Here is a 23,739-nt window from a genome sequence, read left to right as displayed (position 1 = left end):
ATTTCAGCTCCTAGATCAAGGCCTGGCTCTAGTTGAGATTCAGTTGTGGCTGAGTGAAAAAATGAATCAAGGCTAAGAAGGGAAATCTTAGTTACAGAAATCATCAGTGTATTACTAACAGACCCAGGAGGAACATTTCTTGAATCTCTGGGTTCAGTAACTCCAAAGACTATTAGAGTAGAAGGAACAGGGGATTTAATCAGATAGACTCAGCTTTTAAGACCTCTCCATGGCCCTAAATAGCCAACTGTATGACTTTGGCCAAGTCGCTGAATTTCTCTCATTCACCGTGTTCTCATTCATACAAAGATGACTAAACCTTCCTTTCTTCACCGAGTCGGGAGGATTGGAGGTCAGGTTAAAGGACAGCCCTTTATAAATGGCCAAATGGTGTGAACATGTGTCTCATTCTTTCGGAAGCCCATCCTTCGAAGCACTCGGCTCTCTTTCCTTCTTGCTCTTATCCTTCTACTGTTCCCTATTTGGAGTTTTGCCTCTACCTAACGCTCATCCATGGCATCCATGTACTTGGCTTTCTGCTCCAGAGGTTAGCTTAAGAAAGGAGGAGGGGGGTACCTTTCTGACATTCTTGTCTATATTTTAAGGACTTTAAAGACAGAAGAGGATGGAGCTGGTTGTTGTTGGGACAGAAGACTGGAGGTGTATTGCCAACAGTGATTATTTGTTTTTATTTTGTCTACAGCTTAATCTTCTAGGGTCAGGTTAATCAAACTTTTGTATGTAAAGACAGAGGCCTTGCCTGAATTTCTGAGGACATCTTGCCCCAGAAATGGTGACTTTGCTTGAGGATGGTCTGATTACCTGCCTGTAGCTTCCTTTTGTGTTCCAGTCTGACATTTTCTGTTTCCTCTTGTTATACTTTCTAATTGTCCCTTCATTTGTTCCCCCTCCCTCCGACTGCCATTCCCCACCCCTTACCCCACCACCCTTTGGGCAATTTGAAGTAGAGGCGTGTCCAACTCTGCATAATGATGTATTATAAAGGCATTTCAAGGAATGAATGATTTGAATTGTTTACATGCATGGTTCAGATTTACTGGCAAATCGCTCAGGCCTTGGTTTTATGATGTCGCTGCCAGCTAGCTTCCTTCTGGGTAAAACTCTGAAATAGGAGAAGTTTCCTTTTGGTATTCCTCACCAACACTTCCTTCGCCTTGTTCCACTCCTTTCAACACCTCCCTTCCTTTCCCGCCCCCACATAACTCCGCCGAGCTGTCAGGCCTTTTACACCTTCATGTGAAGACATATGGGTGCCCGGGTCCCTGCCCCCACCCAGACTGGCCCCCAGGGAAAGTGAGGTGTGCAAAGGAATAAATCTTCCATGGTATAATTTTAGACCCAGCGGCAACTGGGGAGGGTGGCTATTTTGGGCTGTGGGTTTTCTCCTTGACCTGAGATGATATTACTTTGCCTGCTGCTGGTGTGCTGGGCCAAGCCTGCACGTGGTCCTCGAGGCAGCGTGTTTGCCATTCCTGGGGGTGGCTTTTTCCTTTCTCTGCTGGGCCGCCCCGTGCGCCTCCGGAATCCCCGAGCGTGCCTGCAGCCGCCCGGCTCGGTCGGTGTGCGCGCACGGGGCATTCCCGTAGGAGGTGTTTCCAGGTCGGGCGCGGGCTGCTCCTTGGCGGGCAGCGCAGATGGACCGCACACCCTTGCGCACCAGGGGCGGGGGAATCTTCTGGTCCGGTTCGTGCCTATCTCTCACTTCCATTCCTTTTCAGCTGTTCAGTGACCGTTCGGGTGACACGTTCAGTGCCTCCCCGGGTCAGGTGAGTCATCTCCAGATTACAACCTCTGAGCATCTCTCCTGTGAGACCCCTTTGGAAGCGGCACTCAGCATCCTCATCACAGCCGTTCTGACCACCCCGCTTGCTGCCTTCCTCCTCAAGCTCCTCATGGGGCTGCTGCCTGCGGACCCCCTGTACTGCCTGGGGAAGCGAGCTGGGACCTCTGCAGCCGACAGGTGGGACAGCCGCAGGACGATCCCAAGGTGGCCAAAACAGCCGAGCTTTCCAGGTGTGGGTAAGGCTATAACCAAGAGCATCATGGCTAGAGTAGCTTGTTCCTAATCTTTACAACCTGAAATGTACACCCAAGACTCAAAGATCATTGGAGAAGGAGGAATAAAGCCAGCAAAGAACAGGAAAAGGAGAACAGTTCTTTGTTTTTTAAATAAAGAATTTGGGCTCTTTTACTCCAAAAGAGGGCTTCCCTGGTGGCTCAGACGGCAGAGAAGCCATCTGCAATGCAGGAGACCTGGCTTCGATCCCTGGATCAGGAGATCCCCTGGAGGAGGGAATGGCTACCCACTCCAATATTCTTGCCTGGAGAATCCTGTGGATAGGGGAGACTGGGGGGCTATAATCCATGAGGTCGTAAAGAGTCGAATATGACTGAACAGCTAACACACACACACACACATGCACGTACACTCCAGAAGAGAGGGGGAAAGTCCTTTTATAGGTATGAAGAGAAGCCTGACTTTCTGGATGCTGCTCTCTTTTCCAGAGGGAAAATTGTGGATTTGGAGAGAGAGAAAGAGAGAGAGAGAGAGTGAAGATATAAGGAGAGCCTGACTATAGAACAGAAAATAATGGAGAGTAAGACAAAAAGGGAGAAAAAGATCAAAAGACAACGTTGCTGTCCCTTATCTGCTGTTGAATGAACTGTAACATGTGTTTGTTGAGAACCAACAGTTCCTGCTCCAGTTATCTGTTTCTACATGACAGGTTCACCCGGACATAGACACACATAAAACCACAGCAGACACTTTATATTATCCGTCATGGTTCTGAGCGTTTGCTGGGTTCAGCGGGGTGGGTCTCAAAGAGCCTTCCAGAAGGATGAGATGGCAGAGACTGGAGTGACCGCTGAGACCGCCCCGCTCACGGGTGTGATGGTTGATGCTGGCCCTTCTCCGCTCCGTCCTCCGCTGGGACTGTCAGCTGGAGGGCTTGGTCATTCCATGTGACCTGAGCTTCCTGACAGCATTGCTCTTACGCTCCTTTCCTGGCCTCTCAGGGTTCCAAAGACAGCATCCCAAGAGAACAAGGCAAAGGCTGCAACGCCCATCACTTGTCCACCAGTCACTCAACTCAGCTCAGATTCAAGGCAAGAGCACATAGTCCCCGTTTCTAGATTTGAAGAGGGTTAGAAAGCTTGTGGACACCTCTTAAAATTGCTGATCTCTCATCACAACGTTCCAGTTTTCAGGAGCTTCCTGTCTAGTTGGACTTATAAAAGGTTCAGTGAAGTAATTAGTGAAAAGGAATGAAATATTTATTCTCCAGGTGAGCAAGGTGGTAGGGAAACAGGTACCAGGTGATAGATAAGATGAACACTTGCCTATAGAAAGGCCACCAGCACAGCATGATTAGGGAGGCCCGTGGCAACGTACAATTTGGGGAGAATTGAAAGATAAGTAAGACAGCAGTGGATAACATTACTGGGTGTTCTTCCCAGCTTTATTTCAGCCCAAATGTTTGTCCTCAGTACTTCATTCTCCGGTTACTTTTCTTTTCTTCTCCTGTTCCACCGTGGTTCCACAACTGTCCTTTCTTTCAAAGACTTCACTTTTCTGTGTACTATACCTTCTGTGGTCCTGTGTGTCTTACATTCCGTAAGACATTCAGGCCTTTCTTCTCTGCTCTGTCTTGTCTATCCTAGGAACCATTAGCTCAGCGCGTAGTTATGGAACAATGGCCTTGGTGCAGTCAGTGCCTAGCATCTCCATCAATATAACAGTTTTTGTTTCTTCTAGAGATTTTTTAAAAAATTTGAACCATTTGTAAAAGTCTTTTTAAAATTGAATTTGTTACAATATTGCTTGTTTCACATTTTGGTTTTTTGGCTGCAAGGCACATGGAATCTTAGCTCCCCAACCATGGATCGAACCTGGTCCCCATGCATTGGAAGACCAAGTCTTAATCACTGGACCATCAGAGAAGTCCCATCAATACAACTTTACATCTTCAAGGTGAGGTCTTGCTCCACATGTGATGACTTTCAGGTAGGGTCTGCTGTTCAGTTATAATTTGTATCTGCTGTAGAAAACTTAGAATGCATAGAGAAACAAACATAAGGAGAAAAATGTACATTTAAACATTGTTAATACCTTGATGTGGATCTTTCCCATCTTTTCCCCACATACTTATGGTTTATAGTTACAAAAAATAGAATTATTCCTTAGATGGGCAGTGCTTTCCTCCAGACCATTTACTGTTCTGTGGATCAGCTGTTAGAGAACTCTTGCCCTGGACCCCAGCTTAGTGGACAAGGGGGAATCTCAGGCCCCAGCTCGGTTACACTGAGGTGAGATTACAGAAGAAGGTGGTTTGCAAGAGACAAGTAAATGAGACACAGGGTGCGAAGCAGAGGAACAAATGGAAGGATGCGAGAGGTACTCCTTGTATCTGACACTGGCCCTGCAGTGACTTTTGTGAGGTAGCCTTTCTTCTCACTTCAAATCCTTCTTCAGTGATGGAGCAGTGTCTGACAGATTCTGATATTTTCCTCTAACAATGCCAGAGCAAGATGAACCTTTTTTGTAACCTGCATTTTCCACTTTACATAAGCTTTTTCTGTATCATCCTATATTCTCCTAGATTATAATTTTAGTCACTTCACAGTGACCACAATGGATGTCAGTTATTTATAGGAGAAGGGGAAGATCCTGCTTAAGCTCTGGTATTGAATAAGCACTGAGTTCAAATGCCTATGCTATGTGATTTGGACCAATTACTTAAACACTCTTGTGTCTCAGAGTCCTCATCTGTAAGATGGATACAACATTATGGTTAAGTGATAAAATGAACCCAACATTCCAAGTACATAGTCTGCCACATAAATAAGAGTTCAATAGATTTCACCTATTGTTAATAATAGTCATTAATAACAGCAAATTATTAATAATAGTTTATTAATTAATAAATATTAATAATAGTAAATCCTCTATTACTGCTCATGTAAGAATTCATATATTTTTTCAACATTATAAACAAAGCTGCAGTGAATATACTTATAGCCAAGCATTTACGCATGATTATTCCCTGGTGGCTCAGATGGTAAATGAATCTGCGTGCATTGCAGGTGACCTGGGTTCAGTCCCTGGGTCAGGAAGATCCCCTGAAGAAGGGAATGACAACCCACTCCAGTATTCTTGCCTGGAGAATCCCTTGGACAGAGGAGCCTGGCAGGCTATAGTCCATGGGGTCACAAAGAGTTGGACATGACTAAGTGATTGACACTTTCACTTTTCATTCCTTGAAGTAAGGACCTCATCAGATCAAAGACTGGGTATTCAAAAAGTTTAAAAAACATACTGTCATTGCTTTTGCTGAATCTTCTGAGTTGTCCACATCTCAGTCTTTAACATTTTCTTCTTATCTACAGTTTCAGAGACAGCATGTCTCTGACCCAGCATTTGCTCTCTGATCACCTTCCAACAAAATTAAGACAGTGTCATGTCTAACCCTTGAGTGGGGGCTCTGGCAGGAAGATTTAGCTCATTCATTGAGTTATTCACTCACGTGCCAGGTACAGATTAATTTATATGTAGTCTGTGTTTATAGACTAGGCTTATATTTTCAGGGCTGATTCCAATGTTGCTAATCATGGAGTAGACTTTGAAACTTTGTAGGAAGAGTCCCAGACAGTTCTAAGGAAGTCAGATACTGACCGAGGCTGATGATATCTATAAAATCTCTTCTCTTTAGAAAGAGGGACTTGGGAATGGGAACTCCTTGATTCTTTGACCTGCCTGGAATGACCTACCACCTGCAGACCCTACCCTGTCTTTCAGGCTTAGGAAACATCAATGTTAAATACTCTGAGATGCTTTTATGAGCCACTTCTGTAGGCATTGAAAAGATGAAGAACACCCAACATGTTCCTTGTCCTTCTTGGAGAAGTAGGTGTGCTAACAATTATAGGCAAAGAACGGAGGTGTGCACCTGTAAGGAAATCTCTAAGTCTGGTGACTCAAGAGCCAAGGTCTGCATACAGTTAGCCATTTGGTTCCCAGAGGGTTTTTTCCAGCCCGAAGTTATAGCATTAATAAACTTTTGGCGTGTGTGCTAAGTTGCTTCAATCCTGTCTGACTCTTTGTGACCCTATGGCCTGTAGCCCTCCAGGCTGGTCTGTCCATGGGATTCTCCAGGCAAGAATACTGGAGTGGGTTTCCATTTCCTTCTCCAGGGGATCTCCCTGACCCAGGGATTAAAGCCTCATCTCTTCTGTCTCCTGCATTGGCAGGTAGATTCTTTACCACTAGTGCCACCTGGGAAACAAAAATCCTTTTAGGTGTCAACAATTAATGACTGGGGATTTCAGGTGAAAATGTAGGTTTCTTTCTTCCCTTGAAGCAGTGGAAGTTTTGGCAATACTGAATGCTCATTTTCTCATGGCAACAGTGAGGAGTGGCTGACCCTTTAGCCAGGGCAGGGGTTCTCCTTTTTGCCACAGTCCCCACCACTCCCTACTGCATCACCTTGTCCTGCTTCCCTTAGCTATGCTATCTGTGTGCACCCTGAGTTTGCAACCACTGGCCTCATAAAGGGAACACTTTATTTTTTTCTTCGTAGGATGTCAGGGAAGACAGAGAGATCTGCTAGAGAGCAGGGTCAGCAAGCATTGGCTGTGTAGGTAGGTGGAAGGTGAGGCATCCATGTCAGGCATGGTACCCTGTGCCAAGGTGCAGGGGCTGAAGCCCAAAGGCCTCTTTGGATGATGATAAGCAGACAAGGATGGGAGGAGAGTTGTGTGTTTGAGGGAGGGGATGGAGAGAAAGAATTAGAGAAACAGGCAAACACCAGCTCCTGAGCAGCCTGGCACTCCAAAATAAGCACACTAGATTTTGTTTTTTAAAAAACTGGATCTGATGATTGATAGTAGAAGAGCTAAAAGAGTTTCCACCAACAGAGTCCTGACTTTGAAGCAAATTCTGCGCAGACTTCATCAGTTCCCGACACCAAACCCATGAGACCTGCACTTTGGTTATCCTTGTCCTACAGATGAAAAAATACAGGTTTGAAGAAAGTTGGATAAATGAATTCCTCAAGGTCACAACCAGTAAGTGACAAGGCAAGATGCGGACCCAGGCCAGACTAGAGAGCTTGCAACGTAACCAGCTTCCCTGATAGCACCAAGGCTTCAGAACCCCTGCCCTCGCAGGAAGACTGATGCTGAAGCTGAAGCTCCAAGACTTTGGCCACCTGATGCGAAGAGTTGACTCATTGGAAAAGACCCTGATGCTGGGAAGGGATTGAGGGCAGGAGGAGAGGGGGTGACAGAGGATGAGATGGTTGGATGGCATCATTGATTCAATGGACATGAGTTTGAGCAAACTCTGGGAGACAGTGAGGGGCAGGGAAGCCTGGCGTGCTGCAGTCCGTGGGGTCACAAAGAGTCAGACACTAAGTGACTAAACAGAAACAACCCCAGCAGCAAAATCAGGGTTATATTGGGAGTGGGTGGGGGGCGGCTGAGGGCAGAACTGCTGGGAGACCACTGCAGTGGCAAGCCAGAGAGCTGAAGGCCTTCACCAGGGCAACACTGGTGCATGCAGAGGAGGCAATGGGAGGCCTAGAGCAGGATAAGTCAGAGGGATCCTCCTTCATGGGACCTGCCAGCCCTAGGGGTTTTCTTGGCCTCCTTTAAGTCCTCAGAGTACTGTGTGTCCCTTTCCCAGGGCCTGCTTTGGCCGTGTCCCCATAACAGCTGTATGCATCTTATCACATCTTGTATGTTTAAGTTCTTAAAGGGCAGGAGGAATTAGGCCTTATTAGCCTTAATAATGTTTTTTTTTTTTCTTTTTTGCATTGGGGGGCACAGGGCTTTCACAAATTCCAAAATTATCTCTTTCAGATCATTTCCCCTTCCGTATGCAGTTTAGCAGTTCATGGTGAGTTAAACACTTTTTCTTTAAAACTGAAAATAATTTCTTTCCACGATCTGCTTTAAAATACACGAGGACAAGGAAAGATTGGGAAGTTGTTTAAAAGCAGCAAACCCTTTAAGAGTCAATGTCACATTTATTGCTATAAAATATTTTTCTCTCTCTGTTAGACATCTGGTTCCCATTATATACAGTATTGGGTACTTGAGTTCACCAGCCATTTTGCATACCAAGCAGCGTGTCTGCGAAATCCCAGCTGACATCAGCCAGTACGTATGTGCAGCGTACACTCTTGCTTTCCATTTACAGACAACCCTTCTATCACCAACTTCATTCCTACCTATATGCTTTCGAGGTTATTTCATTCTTCTTAACTCAAGGACCAAGGTGCCTATGTCTGAGAAGTGAAGAACTTCAAAACCATGGAATCTTTGCTTTATATTATCGTATGGTTCAACTATCTCTAATCTAGCTCTAAAATCAATGAAACAGCTAAATCTTAAGTCTATATTTCCTAATAACATTGACCCAGAAATACGAAACAATATGGAATGTTTGCTAATGAGTCATGAATTTCATGATAATTGCTTCCACATTCAGGAGAGCTCCCTTAAACCATCTAATCTTGACATATCCTGCAACAATCCCATGTGTTGTAAATGATTTTGTTTTATTTCTAAGGTTACTGTTAAGGGCTTATTTTATGGTTCATTTCATTTTCTTAAAGAAAACCACACACATGTACACACACACACACACACACACACACACACACACACACATCCCACAGAGGATTGTGTCTCAATCTGTACTTTTGAAATAAAATAATAACAAAACCAAAAGGAGCCCTTGTCATTTGGTTTGGAAATAAAAATAAACACAGTTAGGAAGAAAGTGGAAATATGGTCTATTTTAGAGTTCCAACTCAGACCTGAGAATGAAAGCCAGGGTGGAGCAATGCCCTAGCAAGTGGCCGTCCGTCTTCTCTGGACTGGAGACTCTCTAACTGACTGTATGGACACAGCTAGCATTCAGTCCAGTGATAATGGAAAATTAAATACGACTTTTAAAAACTGCTCACATTATAAAGTGATCTATTAGCATTATATGACTTCAGCACTTAAAGTGACTGATTCTAATTGCACAATTTGGCCCATGGCAAGCATTAAAGAGCTGTAGAATCTTGCGGGTATTTTATATCTTTAGGGATATTTTAAAGTGGATTTTCTTTGGAATAAAGCTTTGTTCCCACCACACAAAAGATTGTGTGGAAGAAATCTCTCAGTTCTGATAGAACCAGAGATAATTATAGTTTCTTCTTCTTTGATTCGTGAATCAATAAGCCAAATATTAAAAACATTCTTGGATTTTCCCCTCCCTTTCTTTTATTAAGTGAAATTCTGTCCCTACAGCATGTGGCTGTTATCCTGAAGAAGTAAAGATGGATGCCCTTGTCTAATGAGCTTTTCCAGCCATCAGAGAGGCATTCTTCTTCTGCACCTGGTTATCATACACAGTCCTTCCGCCTCTTTTCCAGGCAAGCCTGTGGGTTGCTAAGATGATGTCCCAGTGCCATCCCTGGAGCTGAACTTGATTTAAACAGGTTATCACAAAACCACAGGGACTTCTGAGCAGGTACTCTTCTTAGATGTACCTATTCACAGGTTTTCAGTTTTCAGAAAAAGAAGAAGGATGAATAAATGGGGGAATGTCATTTATCTTTGAATTTGACTTTATGTTTATGATATCTACAGGGTTTTTCATAATTTTCATCATATGGATTTCTAGGAAGCTTATTAATTGAATGGTATTGGAAATTACAGATTTTTAGGCTGGGGAAGTTCTTGTTGACCTTCCATGTTTAAGCAGTTTAAGATAAACTGCAATTTCACCTTAATCTGTGTACACAGGGATTTCTTATTGGTGGTTTTCAGATCTTCCAATAGTAGGAAAATTGCCTACCATGCTTCAGATTTTTGCAGTCATGACCCATATTGTTATCCATGTAACTGACAGTGGACACTTGAAAATGTAATTTAAAAACTCCAGGAACACCATGAGAGTGTACACACTAAACATATTTGTTTAAAACATCTTTTTCTAACATTGACATTTTTTTTCAAAGAACGGTGCTCAGCAGAAGGAAGTTTAAAGGCACTCTGGCTTCCTGTGAGTTTTCCACGAATAGTTCCCTGTAGTCTGTAATTGCTCTCTATCTTCCAAAACTGGGGCTCTGCAGAAGACAGATACTTGTTATTGACCTGACTTAGGATAAAAGGAGAAGAGGAGAGAAGATCATAGCCGTCGGCACTTTGTTTATGAAACTACCATTTCGAGGATATGCTTGAATCAGGCAAAAGTAATGCTTCTTGTTCCTCTCCCAGCATATTTTAAATGCCAACCTGTCAGGACCAAAAGAACAGTGCCCAGAATTAGGGCATTATCTTTCCTGTTTGCTGGTGTAGTGTGTGATAGCATCATTTAAATCATTACATTTTTCTCAGCTATGCTCAAAATAGATATAAAATTAAAAGTAAAAAATATAAAAATATATAGAGAGGTAAAGAGCAAAAAAATTAAAATTTGTTTTTTGAGTCATTATAATCTATTTTAAAACTGTTTTAAACTCACAGGAAATTGTGAAACGAATTCAGAGATATCCCCTGTTCCCTTCATTCAGCTTTCCCAAAGATAACATCTTATGTAACCACCATACCTTGTCAACAGTGGGAAATTGATTCACTACTATTAACCCAGTTATAGACCTTATTTGGAATTCAGCAGTTTTTACATGCATTCTCTTTTTGATTGTGTATTAGAATGTAGAAATGCATTAACCGTCAGTGTTAAGGGAGCATCTTTCATCAGTGAATACCGATGGTATGTAGGATTCTAGAGAGAAGGTTGGCATTTGTGAAGTACCTTCATATTAATTACTTTATCCACGCATTACTTAACAATCAATCCTGTATCAAGTGCCAACTGGAGATGCAAACATGGTGACATTGCCCTCAAAGAACTCACAGAGGGAGATTGAAAAAAAATCCACAATGGCAACAGAGTGTTGTAGAACATAATACAAATGAAACAAACCCACATTACCGGGCACCTACACGTGTCCAGCGCAGTACCAGGCCTGAGTGATCAGTGGTGCCTTAAGATCCCTGCTTCTCCTGCTCTGCGGATCCTCCTGCTGTGTGGAGGAAACAGACCATTAAGAAGCCCCGCCAGCAGAGTGCTCTCACAGGGCGATTCAGAATGGGTAGGTCCTGAGCAGTCAGAGGGGGCAGGACAGTGACTCAGGGGGATGTCATGTAGCCCAGTCAGCGTTCCAAGATTCTGAACCTGACCGCTGATGGATCTTGGGACCTGTTCTCATCCATGTCATTCAGAGCCTGTGCATCATCTTCCAGGTTTGCGGCAGCATTTGAGCAGCTGTCTTGCTCTCCTGAGAACAGTCACTGTTTCTTAGAACAGTCAGTCTTTGGTGTCAGTCTTTGGTGTCATCCCTGCTGGGCTAGAGCTCCTCCGTCAGCACTGGGACCCTGCTGCTGGGTTCACACATCAGATAGAGGGCTGTTTTCCAGCAGCAAAGAGGGCTGGAGAGATTGGAGAGGGCTGTGTTTTCCAGCAGCAAAGAGGCAGTGGTTCCCTAGAGCTCAGCTGGTACCAGGGCTAGAGAAACAAAACCACCGTGTGTTTCTTTCTTAACAAAGTGAGGTGCCTTGCTCAAACTGTGACATCGTCACCAAAAGCCCCTCCTGCTTAGAGCCCCTCTGTCGCTTTGCACTAGTTGAAGGTAGCATCCACAATGCTTTCTGGGGTCTACAAGCCGCTACACGGACTGCCTACCTATGTCCTCAGCTTCAACACATCCTTTCCTTCCACTTCTTAGTGGTCCAGTCATGCCGGCCTGTTCAATGGCCCTTTAACCTGCTAAGCTGTGTTGTACTCCTGGGCCTTTGCTCATTCTGTTTCCAGGAATGTGTCCACCCCTCCCCGCATTCCCTAAGCATTCATCTATAACCTCATTCTTCAGGCTTCTGTGTAAGACTTTCTCTATGGAAGCACTTTTCTGTATATCAAGATCCCACTATGAGTCCCCGTCTTATCCCCATTTTATACTTCCCGTGTGTATTATAGAGTATGCAATCTTGTCTTTTGGTGTGATTATGTATGTGTCTCCCTCACTTAACTGTGAGTTCCATGAAGGCAGGGATGATATCTGTTTTTGCCCTTGTCTCCTGAGGACTCAATAGTATCTGTTGGATGAATCATTGAATGAAGGGGTAAATGACTAAACGAAATGATGATACATCCCCTCATTTCTCCCATAAGGTCAGGTAACGTCACATCTGGGATTTGGACATCATACTTACACATTGTTTGGGGATCCTTTGTTTTGGGCCCATTTCTGGTGTCTTCTCTTTCTCCCAATTCAGGCAGGGATAGTTTTTTCCATAGGAAATCGTGGCTGGTGTGATTTTATCTTTGACTTTTGCCTACTCCCGTAGGCTTCCGCTTAAGTAGTTTTATTTGAGAGAGTTGTCATCTCAAGGCCACTTCTACAAGTGGCAAGCCATTGGTCAGGTGCCTGTCTCTTATCAAACTGGTGGCCAGTTTCTCTCAAAGAACCACCCAGAACTGCCTTGCTAAGCTCAGGGCTCTGAGTCATGAGCGTGGCATGTTAGGAGGGCAGGAAACAACAGATGAGTGAGGCACGCCCTTGAAAGAATTTGTATTTTCCGGATTCTAGGATGTAAATCCCATCTTCACTGGCTTCAGGGTGGAGGAGGCCTTTACTGGGATGGATGAGGCTTGCTTGCTGAGATCAAATCAAGGAGGTATTTGGAACAAGGGTAGAGATAGAAGTCAGTCACTGTTTTGGAAGGGAAGTGATCTTTGAGCTGATTCTGGAATGATGGTCAGGGTTGAGTTAGTTCTGTGGGAACGGGTAGCAAGGGATAAGGATGGGGCAGAGGGCATGTTCAAAGGCCATGGAGAGATGTTTGGTGAAAAGACTCGACCTAGACTTTGGAAAATTTGGATACAAACCAATATCTCTTAAAAAGAGATCTTTTGCCTTTGGCCTTTGCTCTATACCTCTAGAATTATTATCTAGATAATTATCTAGATAACTACTTCAGTTTTGTGGCTGACATCTCTCCAGTCTCAGCATATGTTTATAATGAAATATAGATTATTTATCTTAAATTTAGGTAGGGAAGTAACCGTGCAGTATGAATTCTACTCTTTTCTTTATTGGTGTTTATCAAGGGGTGTGTGTGTGTTTACATTCATTTTTCAGTCTTACGCAAGTATAAATAAAGATCGAAAGGTTTGTTTATGGTAAGAGCTATGAGATTCTGAAGAGCTGCTGCTAACAGTGACTTCGCAGCCAGAAAAGAAACAGCGTGGCCTGCCAGAAGGTGCTCAGATTTTTGGTGTTCAAGGCATGGGGACAAGGACCAACTTTGCATTTAATGATTGGTAACTTTTAGGCAGATGACTGAACCTCTCTGAACTTCACTTATCCCCCCTGTAACTTTGGGGTATTAATGAAATTATTGCCTCATTTATCTCAAAGCATTATTTATATGGTGTAATTTATATGAAAGAACTGCAAAAGCTATGGAGCAAGGTAAACATAAGTCATTATTGTTATAGAATAAACATACTCTTAAAAAATTGTGACAAGTTTCAGCAAGGAAGTGCTATGGAGGAAACTTTCCTAGACTTAATGCCACTGGAAAGTTTACAATAATCTATTTCCAACACAGCAGCGATGTGGCAGCTACACAGTCAAACATTTCAAGGAGCAATGAAAATGTGCATTTATTATGTTTCAGGTCTATATTTTACACAGAGTTCAATGTTGTAAAAATTAAGGAGAAAACCCCCACATAAGGACTGATATGAACTTTAGATTTTTAGCAAGAAAGGTATCAAGTAAATTTTTCTGAAATATTTCTGAGTAGCTCATTTTGTGGTACTATTCAAAATTATGTAACATTAGTATCACTTTACAGGATATAGTAATAAACTTTCCCAAAAGGTTTTATTTAACCAGGAACTAGGAGGAAATGCAAACACATTTTATATGTAACAAAAGACTATCACAAACATTAATTTTAAAATATAACAAATCTAAATGTGCATGTCCACTTCAGCATTAAGAAGTCAGTGAGATCCTTTTGCTATAAAAGTGATTTTTTTTTGAGAAAAGCAAATAAGGTTCCCATTAAAAAGGGGAGGGTTGGATTGGCCCAGACTACACAAGCCCAGGAAGTGTTTGGTGGGTTATACAAACTGGGTTATTGATGAATGGCAGGAGATTGGAATGTGGAATTGAGACAGAAATCAACCTCTTGGTAAGTAACCCACCATAAACTATTTTCAACCAAGATAGATTTTTGTCTTGTTCTGTTTTTCCTTCTTTTCTCTTTCTGTCTTGCCAGTTGGGACACTTGTTTCTTCCTTTACTCCTGAGACTCTCATGAATGAAATAAAATAAATATTAAAATATTGCAAATGGAGAGCACAAACAGTTTTGGAAATGCACCAGCTGCCTTCCTTGGCTTGCTGGTCAAAACCTTTGTCAGCCGGCCTGTGTAGGAAGTCGAAGAATATTTTCTTGACAACTTATGACAGTTTAGCAACTTGAAAAGACAAGACTTTTTGTTGAGGGGGGGGCTGCAGTTCACTTAAAGATGGTTGTACAATGAAATACATGGTGTAGGGCTAGCTTTAACCCTAGCTTTAACTGCTCTAACCCAGGAGCATAGACTGAGCTGGTGTTCCAAAACCAAGCGGGGGAGATGAAACCCACATTTTGGCCACCTGGACGCTCCCTGGACACAGTCACCGCTGGACACTGTGCCAGGCTGTCCCGGCGTCTTCACTGACTCAGTGCTTCCAATGTTACCACCTCACCCACCTCAGAGCCAGCAGGCAGTGAGTCCTGCCCTCACCACTACCTGGGAATTTCTCTCCTCTTTAGTAGAGTTCTTTCCGTGGAGGTTAACCCAAAGTCAGGGGTTGCTTACCTCAAGCCTCAGAACGCACACACTGCATCTTTAAGAAATAGTTCACTTGTGAATCAGTAAATGCCCCAGACAAAGCAGCCATTACTTATGCATTCCTGCATACCCGGGAAGGTGAAAATAATAGAATAAACATCATATACTTCATTATGATATCGGTTTACACTTCCAGGGTACACAAAAAGAGGCCATTTCATCAAGCTAATTGCCTGAAAGTAAAAGAGAGAGAACTTTAGCTATTAGTCTATTATGGGGCTTTTTTCTTAATCACAAATAGGGGCCGTGTGTCCCTGGGGGGATGTGTATTCTAATTTACAATTGAACTACAGATCAGAGCAATCAATCTTGGGCAGCACTTTTACAGTGTAATTGCTGCAACATAACAAATAAAAAAAAAAAAAGAAAGAAGAAGAAGAAGAAGGCCTGAGCTGCAGTTTGAGGTGGAGATATTTCCAGGCACTAGTTCGGGGTGGGAGGGAGAGAAGAAACGCCACGGACATGAATATGCAATGAGGGCTCATTAGCGGCCGAGTGTTGCCATGACGAATGGCATTATCCCCGGCCTGGTGCTGCCTAAACATGAATTTTATAACGACCCATTTATCATGACTTGTCATGGGCTTCAGTACTGTACTTTCTTCCAGCTCACACACCTTTCCCTGTTCTGATGGTGGAAAGCGTCCCTTTTATTATTATTGTTTCCTTTTGCATTGATTTCTGGTTCTTCACAGCAAGTGTTCATCACACAGAGCCACATGCTGATGAGAGGTCCGTGACTTCAGAAAGTTGAGGAGCTAAAACCCAATTCCTCATTCCACCTCCTCTATGGTCACATATTAAGAAAAAAGTTGGACTCAACTTTGAAAGAAATTTCTTAACGTGGCAGCTTTTTTGTACTGTGGTGTTCTGACGCTGTGGATTTTTTTTTTTTTAAATTAAAAGTAGCCAGGTTTGTCTTCCTTGCATTTATTTTCTTCCCTTTCTTGTACTTCAAGGACCCTTCCGTATCTTAAAAGTAGAACCCAAACGTTTTGAGGTTTTTTTTCCCCCCCAAATCTTGGAGTCATGACGAAAAAGTCTAAGATTAGAATGCTTGAAAGGTTTTTAGTGTTTAGGGTTTTTACAAATGCATGAGCTGATTTCTCACTTAGAAACCCTCTTATATCATAGCAGGAAGGTTGGCCTATTCTTTGACAACAACGTTTTAGAATGCACGTTTTGCTAATAGCACAAAATCGTAAAAGCCTTCTCCCTTGATAGAAACCATGAGGTCTGTTTGAATATTTAGCAGCCCACAAAATTACTATATGCAGATGTTTGAGTCTTTGCATTAGCCAGGAGGGTCGGCGAGTCCATCAAAGTTAAGTGCAACAGTGGGTCAAGAATGCGGTTCTAGATCGGCAGGAGTGCCCTATTGTAGTAGAGACCAAATCAATGGGATCTAGAACTAGTCTATTTAGTTACCTAAGAGAATATCCCTACAATTATTTCTCCATTTACCTAGATGAAGTGAAGGAAGGGCATAGACACACAGAGGAGTTTTAACTTTGCAGGGAGGAAGCCAATCTGACTCCACGTTGGAAACTGTTTCTTTGACTTGCTTTTATTATTATAATCATACTCGTGGCTTGCCTGGAGGACCCTGCCCCTCTGCTTGACTATAAACTAAAGTGCCTTTGTTCAGCTCAAGGAGAGATAGTTTGTCCCTGCCCTGTGAATAGAGGAGATGAACACACCCCTTCTGAAGGCTGGACATCCCCTTGGAGATGTTTCACAGGACTGAAGACCCTTTCACTGTAGTTCCTCACTGCATCTCCCTCTCTATTCTGCCTTCTGACTTTAGTTCCTCATTGCTTCTTTCTCTCTGATCTGTAAAAGAACCTGGCATCCAGACCCCAATAAGATGGTTATTGTGAGGCACTAGCCTGCTGTCTTCTGGGTCTGCTGGCTCCCCGATTAAGCCTCTTCCTTGCCTCGACACCTTGTCTCTTGGATTCATCGGCCTGTCGTGAGGCAAGCAGAGTGAGCGTGGATTCGGTAATGTAATCTGATGTTGTTTTGTACACCCAAGAATTATAGTCATTTCTGTATACAATTTGGAAACTGTAAATAGTTAATCAGATCCTTTTGAGTGGGTTATCTTTACTGTTCCATATTAACAATGACAATCATTTTACCTATTAATACTTAAACACTGCTACTAAGTTGCTTCAGTCATGTCCGACTCTTTGCAAACCTATGGACTTAGTCTGCCAGGCTCCTCTGTCCACGGGATTCTCTAGGCAAAAAATACTGGAGTGGGTTGCCATGCCCTTCTTTAGAGGATCTTCCCAATCCAGGTATCAGACCCGCATCTCTTATATCTCCTGCATTGGCAGGTGAGTTCTTTACCAGTAGCACCGCCTGGGAAGCCCCACTTAAATGTTAATAATACATTAAAATAATTATAAAATATTTTATAACTAACAATAATTTGTACCTGCGAAGCATTTTGCAGTTCCAGATTTCTTTCATTAGATAGATCCTCAGGTTAACTGAGGGAAGGGTTATTATTCCCATTTTAAAGAAGAAAAAACTGAGGCTCACAGCTTAAATGATGAGGTCAGGGTAACCCAGTCAGAAAATGGAAGAGTTGAAGTTCAATGGCAAGTCTTTCAAGTCCTAGGTCAGAGCTTCTACATTCCCAAAGTCACCAGAGCAGAAATTGTTCCTAAAATGTCATCTCTTCTGGGATTTGGGAAGTTGGGAAAGGAACCCATTGAAAAGATGGCCATCATTTACACTTGAGAGCCTGGGGTTCTGTCTCCTATATACTTACTAGAATTGAAATTAGCATGTACCTGTCAATTAAAATTAAGTTGCCATTCCAACCATTTAAGCTGAATTGTCTTTCCTCATTTAAAAATGCAGATGGAAAGTGTTTTGCAACAAAAAGACTTGGGCATCATTCTGGCTGGTGGTCTTGTGTTATGAGTCTTCTGGCTGTTAAATGTTTTACTTCTTTGTGTTTTCCCCCATGAATGAATTAAACAAAAATTTTAGAAATAATATGGTGAAGAAAGGATCCAAATATTGGTAAATGATATTAAAGAACACTGTGATTATGACTGAACAGATTAAAAGTGTGTCTATATGACACCAAACATCTGGATGAAAATGGGAAAAAAATAGTAAAAAACCTTGATGTTTTGTTTACTTGACACCATACATCTGGATGTTTAAAAACATCTGGGCTTTTAAATCATTTTCTCCCAGGTTTTATCTGAGTATTTGGCATCATGTACAGAAAGTTGAACAATTTAAAAAAATTAATATGGTTATTACTGAATTAGAGAAAATTATTGTATTTAATTAATCTGCAGATATTAACTAATTATTCTGTTTAGCATAACATTTAATGAGTAAAATTCTCCACCAGGCAAATAAATACAGAAGGATATAATTAGGTGATTTAAGAATAAAACTTGGCTTCAGGCACATTGAAATCTTGGTCATAGTTTACTGACAGCAGTTTCCTTGGGTAGAAATCTTTTTAGGTCCTCAGACAACAATTTTCTCTTCTGTGGAGTAGTTTCCATGTGTTTTGAGAATCTGTTAATTTACAATGTGTTTTGACAATAGTAAAATTTCGTAAACACTTAATAACATATGAGATACATCGAGTAATAGACATTTGCTTTGCCAAGTGAATTACCCAGCCTGATAAAATCAGTGTAAACCCACTCTCTAAGCAGCCTTCTGACATGCCCGAGGCTGAACCCGAAGAGGAATCCACTGAAACGAACTTCAAAGACTTCATTGCAGGGAAAAGTACCTTATGTGACTGACATTTTTTTGTGATCTCATCTAAAAAAAGTTATCATAATTATTGAACATTTCCTCTGTAGCTTATTCTCAATCCAATCAGTTATAATGAAAATAGTCTGCTTGCTTTTCAGATTCTCAAGTTTTCGAAATGATTAGTGCTTCCTTGAGATATCCCATTAATTGGACACACAACCCAGATGAAAAGCCTGAAACCCAAGAGTATATAAAAAAACATAAGGTTGTTGCAATTTAAGTGCCTTCAAAAGATCTAATTTGATTTTTAAAAGCAATTCTGCAGATGTGAAAATTAAAGGCAGGCAGAAACAAGATATGGTTTAATGAACGTGTAGGTTAAGAAACATTTAGAGGTTTCAGTAGCCTTCCTCTGAATTTTTTTTTTTTTTAATTTAGCTGTTAGGTTGGAACGATTGGTCCCACCACACAATAGAAATTGCTGAATTTTACGAGTTGCTATTTCCTTTCCAGTTGCTCCATTTTTCTCACCCAGTGTATTTCTGAAGCAACATGGTTTTTCTGTGTACAGATGTTCAGTTCTCGTACCTGTCAATCAGATTTCAAGTTCTAATAAAGTTAAAGGCTCTCTTCACTGGGTTCTCCTTGGCTGTTTCATCTATGACCCCATCCCCCCCCTCGCCCCTCTCACCAGGAGCAAATTGTGCACTTATTCTCAATAAAAGAAGGAAAGAATGAAAGAAAAAAAAATTACAAACCCTTCTACTGGTTCTAATGACATCTTCAGTCATTAATGAGTTAATAAAAATCTCAAAGTCATCTGGGGCTAGATAAGAGGAAGAAAGGAAAGTATTGTACTGTAATGACAGGCTCCCAGACTGCCCTCTGAGATGTCATGAGTCAGTCATGTTAAGAATGCGTGCGTCCAATCATCTGGTGATTTTTATCAGCAAGCCCTCCAGCGGGAACTGACAGGGGCCAGTTTGGGAGTGACGATGAATAAACAATGACTTTGGGGATTGTTGGGGGCTGTGGAATAGAGTGAGGGGTTTATGTATACTAAAACATGATGACATTAGCAATCAATATACCAATTACCAGACAAGTTATTGGTCGAGGCATTCACGGGTCCTCGGCCTTCGTGCACTTTGAACAGGCCCGGGGCACCGAGGCGGCTTCCTCCGCGGGCCAGGCAGGCGGGGCGCCCAGGACCCAGGGCCCTGATCTAAAAGGCAAGCCCTGCTTCTCTGGCTGAGGTAGTCCAGGCCTGGATGTTTTGAATGGCTTTGCAGCGTTTATTATTATACAAATACAGACTCCCAGGTTTCCTTCCTAGAGATGCCATCTCTGGAGTCTGGGGTAGGGCTGCTCTTTGGTGTTTGCAAGAACACCCCCAGGTAACTGATCAGGCAAGTTGGGGAGTTGTGGTCTAGCTGGAACTCCCCCAGTTCGGTCCCAGACCAGCATCGCCAGGGCGCTCCTTAGCCCCGCCAATCCTCAGGCCTGTGCTCCGACCCACTGACTCATTTCTGGAGCCCTTGGTATTTCGGTGTACAGACATTCAATCAATCAGACTCTGAAGGTGTGGCCCAGACCTGTTTTTTTTTTTTTTTTTTTAAAACACAGCCTCCAGATGGTTTTGATGCTTCCTCACAGTTTGTGAGCCAAGGCTGTCCAGCCAAGATCCTTGCCAGGGGTTTGTCACCTAGCGCTATCAACCATCTCCTCTCAGGCACCTCACGGGTCATTTTCTACCCATACAAGTGAGGAGATTGAAGTGTGCAAATGGTTTACTTAAAAGAAAATTAAATGAGGGCAGATCCAACTTCTCTCCATAATCACTGTCACTATCATTCACTCCCACACACCACTGGGTTTTCTTGAATGATCTTGATGTCTGAGTGACTTTGATTACAGAAAGGAAAGGAGAAACACTGGCTTGTGGCTTATATCTAAAATAGAACAGGGAAGTGGGTTTATAAGAAATCTTAGAAAGAAAAATCAAGGCATGTGAAGGATTTATTTACTAATAAATACAACAAATATTCACCTATATAGCATATTAAAAAGCAGAGACATCACTTTGCTGCCAAAGGTCTGTCTAGTCAAAGTTATGGTTTTTCCAGCAGTCATGTATGGATGTGAGAGCTGGACCTTAAAGAAGGCTGAGCACTGAAGAACTGATGCTTTTGAACTGTGGTATTGGAGAAGACTCTTGAGAATCCCTTGGACAGCAGGGAGATCAAACCAGTCAATCTTAAAGGAAATCAACCCTGAATATTCATTGGAAAGACTGATGCTGAAGCTGAAGTTCTAATGCTTTGGCCATCTGAGAGAGCTGACTCATTGGAAAAGACCCTGATGCTGGAAAGATTGGGGGCAGGAGGTGAAGGGGATGACAGAGAATGAGATGGTTGGATGGCATCACTGACTCAATGGACATGAGTTTGAGCAAGCTCCGGGTGTTGGTGATGGACAGGGAAGCCTGGCGTGCTGCAGCCCATGGGGTCACAAAGAGTTGGACACGACTGAGTGATGAATAGCAATATTCATCTGGGCATTCAATGCCCACAGGTGCTTGTGTAGATTAGTCAGATCTACTTAAAAAAAAAAAATAAGGACTTCCCTGGTGGTCCAGTGGTTAAGAATCCGCCTTCCAATGCAGGGAATTCGGGTTCAATCCCTGCTTTGGGAAGTAAGGTCCCACATGCCTCGGGGCAACTAAGCCCGGGTGCTGTAACTACTGAACCTGTAGGCTCTGGAATCTTTGAGCCACAACTGGAGAAGGAAAGGAAAGGCTGATCTCAAGGAGAGATCCTGTATCCTGCAACTGAGACTCAACAGAGCCAAAATTTTATATATCTATACAGCCACGCAACTGTGCCAATTAGGAGAGGAAAGTGTGCATGATTCAAGGCTGGTATATGGCAAGGAGGAGGCCTTCTTACAGTGAGGTTAGAGATTTCTCTTATTTTGCTGGAGAATCTTACTGAAGGGGCATTCCAGAACTTGTTAAACTTTCAAACGAGGTGGCCCAGTCTGCCAGATATGCAGTATGTTTAAATTAGTGTTTTCCACAAACAGAAATTCCCAGGTTCTAAGCTTAATACAAAAAATAAAAAAATATCTCAGGTCAAGTGAGAAGCTGTAGGTACACTGAATAGATAGGATTGTTTGCAACAGGGGTTCTAACACTTTCCTGTGTGTTACGATTCTCCCAAAGAGTGTTGCTTCCCTGGTGGCTCAGTTGATAAAGAATCCACCTGCAATGCGGGAGACCTGGGTTCGATCCCTGGGTTGGGAAGATCCCCTGGAGAAAGGAAAGGCTCCCCACTCCAGTATTCTGGCCTGGAGAATTCCAAGGACTGTATAGTCCATGGGATCACAAAGAGTCGGACGTGACCGAGTGGCTTTCATTTCAATGTATTTGATCAACAAAACCCTTTTTATAAATGTGTGTGTGCATGCTTGCTAAGTCGCTTCAGTCATATCCCGCTGTTTGCGACGCTATGGACTGTAGCCTGCTATGCCTGTCTGTCCATGGGATTCTCCAGGCAAGAGTACTGGAGAGGGTTACCATGCTGCCCTCCAGGTTTATAAAGGATAACCTTGTAGAATCAGTGTTCTAGGGAGTAACCTTTAGGAAGCATGCATTCATATCTTCTAAGATGGCTCACACCCGTGGAGAGAAGCTAGTTATTCTCTGTGTTGTATAGTAAGGAGTCTCTTTGTTATAATTTATTAAACCCTGTATGTCTGGCATCAACATTAATTATGTGGTGGCTTGAAGCCAACAAGAAGGTTCATGTAGCCATCACCAAAGAGTTAAGTAAGTTGTCCAGCTGTTGATGGTCTGGTTAAATCATCTCTGAGTTGTTGGCATATCTCCCAGAACAGGTACTCATTAAAAAAAAGAACAAACTGGATTTTACTACTGAGATCACACTGTGTTTTTACAAATGAGGGGTAGTTCCATCGTAATTCCTTGCCTGTACCCAGAAATGTCCCACAAAAGCAGATGTGTACCTAAGCTGGTGTTGGAAAGTCCTGTCCTCCGCTCCTCCCCCCATTCCCCATTGAGGTGTGTCTTTGCTCAGTTGTGTCCGACTCTGCGACCCCGGGGACTGTGAGATTTTTCAGGCAAGAATACTGGGGTGGGTTGCCATTTATTCCTCTGGGGGATCTTCCTGATCCAGGGATCGAACCTGAGTCTCCTGCACTGGCAGGCTGATTCTTTACCACCAAGCCCCCTGGGAAGCCCATCCCATTGACAGCAGGCCCTATCTGTTTCCCCCCACACTGAGGTCCAGATGGTGGTGGCTGTGGCAGATCTTGGCTCCTCCTCTGGCTAATCATGATGGTGACAGGAGGTTGGGGGTGTGTACCACAAAGGTCAGCCCAGCAGGGATCTTAAACACACCCTTGCTTATAAACGTCTCCTCTTGAAGCTCTTTCCAGAGCTGTGCATTAGTGCCAAATGCTAATTCTTGCTGGGGATGTGATGCCTTATAAACGTTATGAAAGAATATCATCTTTCTTGTAGAAGTGAAGGTACTTTTAAGGCCACATTGGGCAAAGGATTAGTTTCCCAAGTCACATCTATAGGTCACGTGGTTGCCTACCAGTGGCTTCTTTGCTAAAAACCCCACCCCGTCCCCTTCTGGTGACACAAGAGTTGGGAGAAACTCTCAAATGGAAGAAAGAAGAGAACTGACATTTGAAAGATGGGGAGAGATGAAATATACACAAACAAGAAGCCTAAACAGAAAACAATCCCATCACCCATGCTAACATTTGTCATCTTTTCTCCATAGTCCTGCAAGTCTGGCCAAGACACGGGACTCACTGGGTTGTGTCTCTGAACTAAAAATAATAGAGCGGATTCAACTTTGGGAGGTCTCAAAGCCTTTTTTCCTCATCTCCTTTGTAAACATATTGTTGACACCATATGCGTTTCTCAGCTTTGCAACTACAAGGCGTTTAGCCGAGGGAAGGGCTTCACTC

General features: G+C 42.9%; 1 long non-coding RNA gene across 1 annotated transcript in view; it reads left to right on the top strand.

Moving 5' to 3' along the window:
- LOC122454986 overlaps positions 1-23,739 on the top strand; it is a 76,395-nt gene that overhangs the window by 40,817 nt on the left and 11,839 nt on the right. Inside the window, exons 2-3 of the long non-coding RNA XR_006273564.1 lie at positions 1,740-2,040; positions 3,876-3,994. This is a non-coding gene — a long non-coding RNA (uncharacterized LOC122454986). The remainder of the gene's footprint in view (positions 1-1,739; positions 2,041-3,875; positions 3,995-23,739) is intronic.

Source organism: Cervus canadensis, chromosome 17, assembly GCF_019320065.1.
Source record: "Cervus canadensis isolate Bull #8, Minnesota chromosome 17, ASM1932006v1, whole genome shotgun sequence".
Taxonomy (NCBI): domain Eukaryota; kingdom Metazoa; phylum Chordata; class Mammalia; order Artiodactyla; family Cervidae; genus Cervus; species Cervus canadensis.
This window is presented reverse-complemented; position numbering and strand designations above follow the sequence as displayed.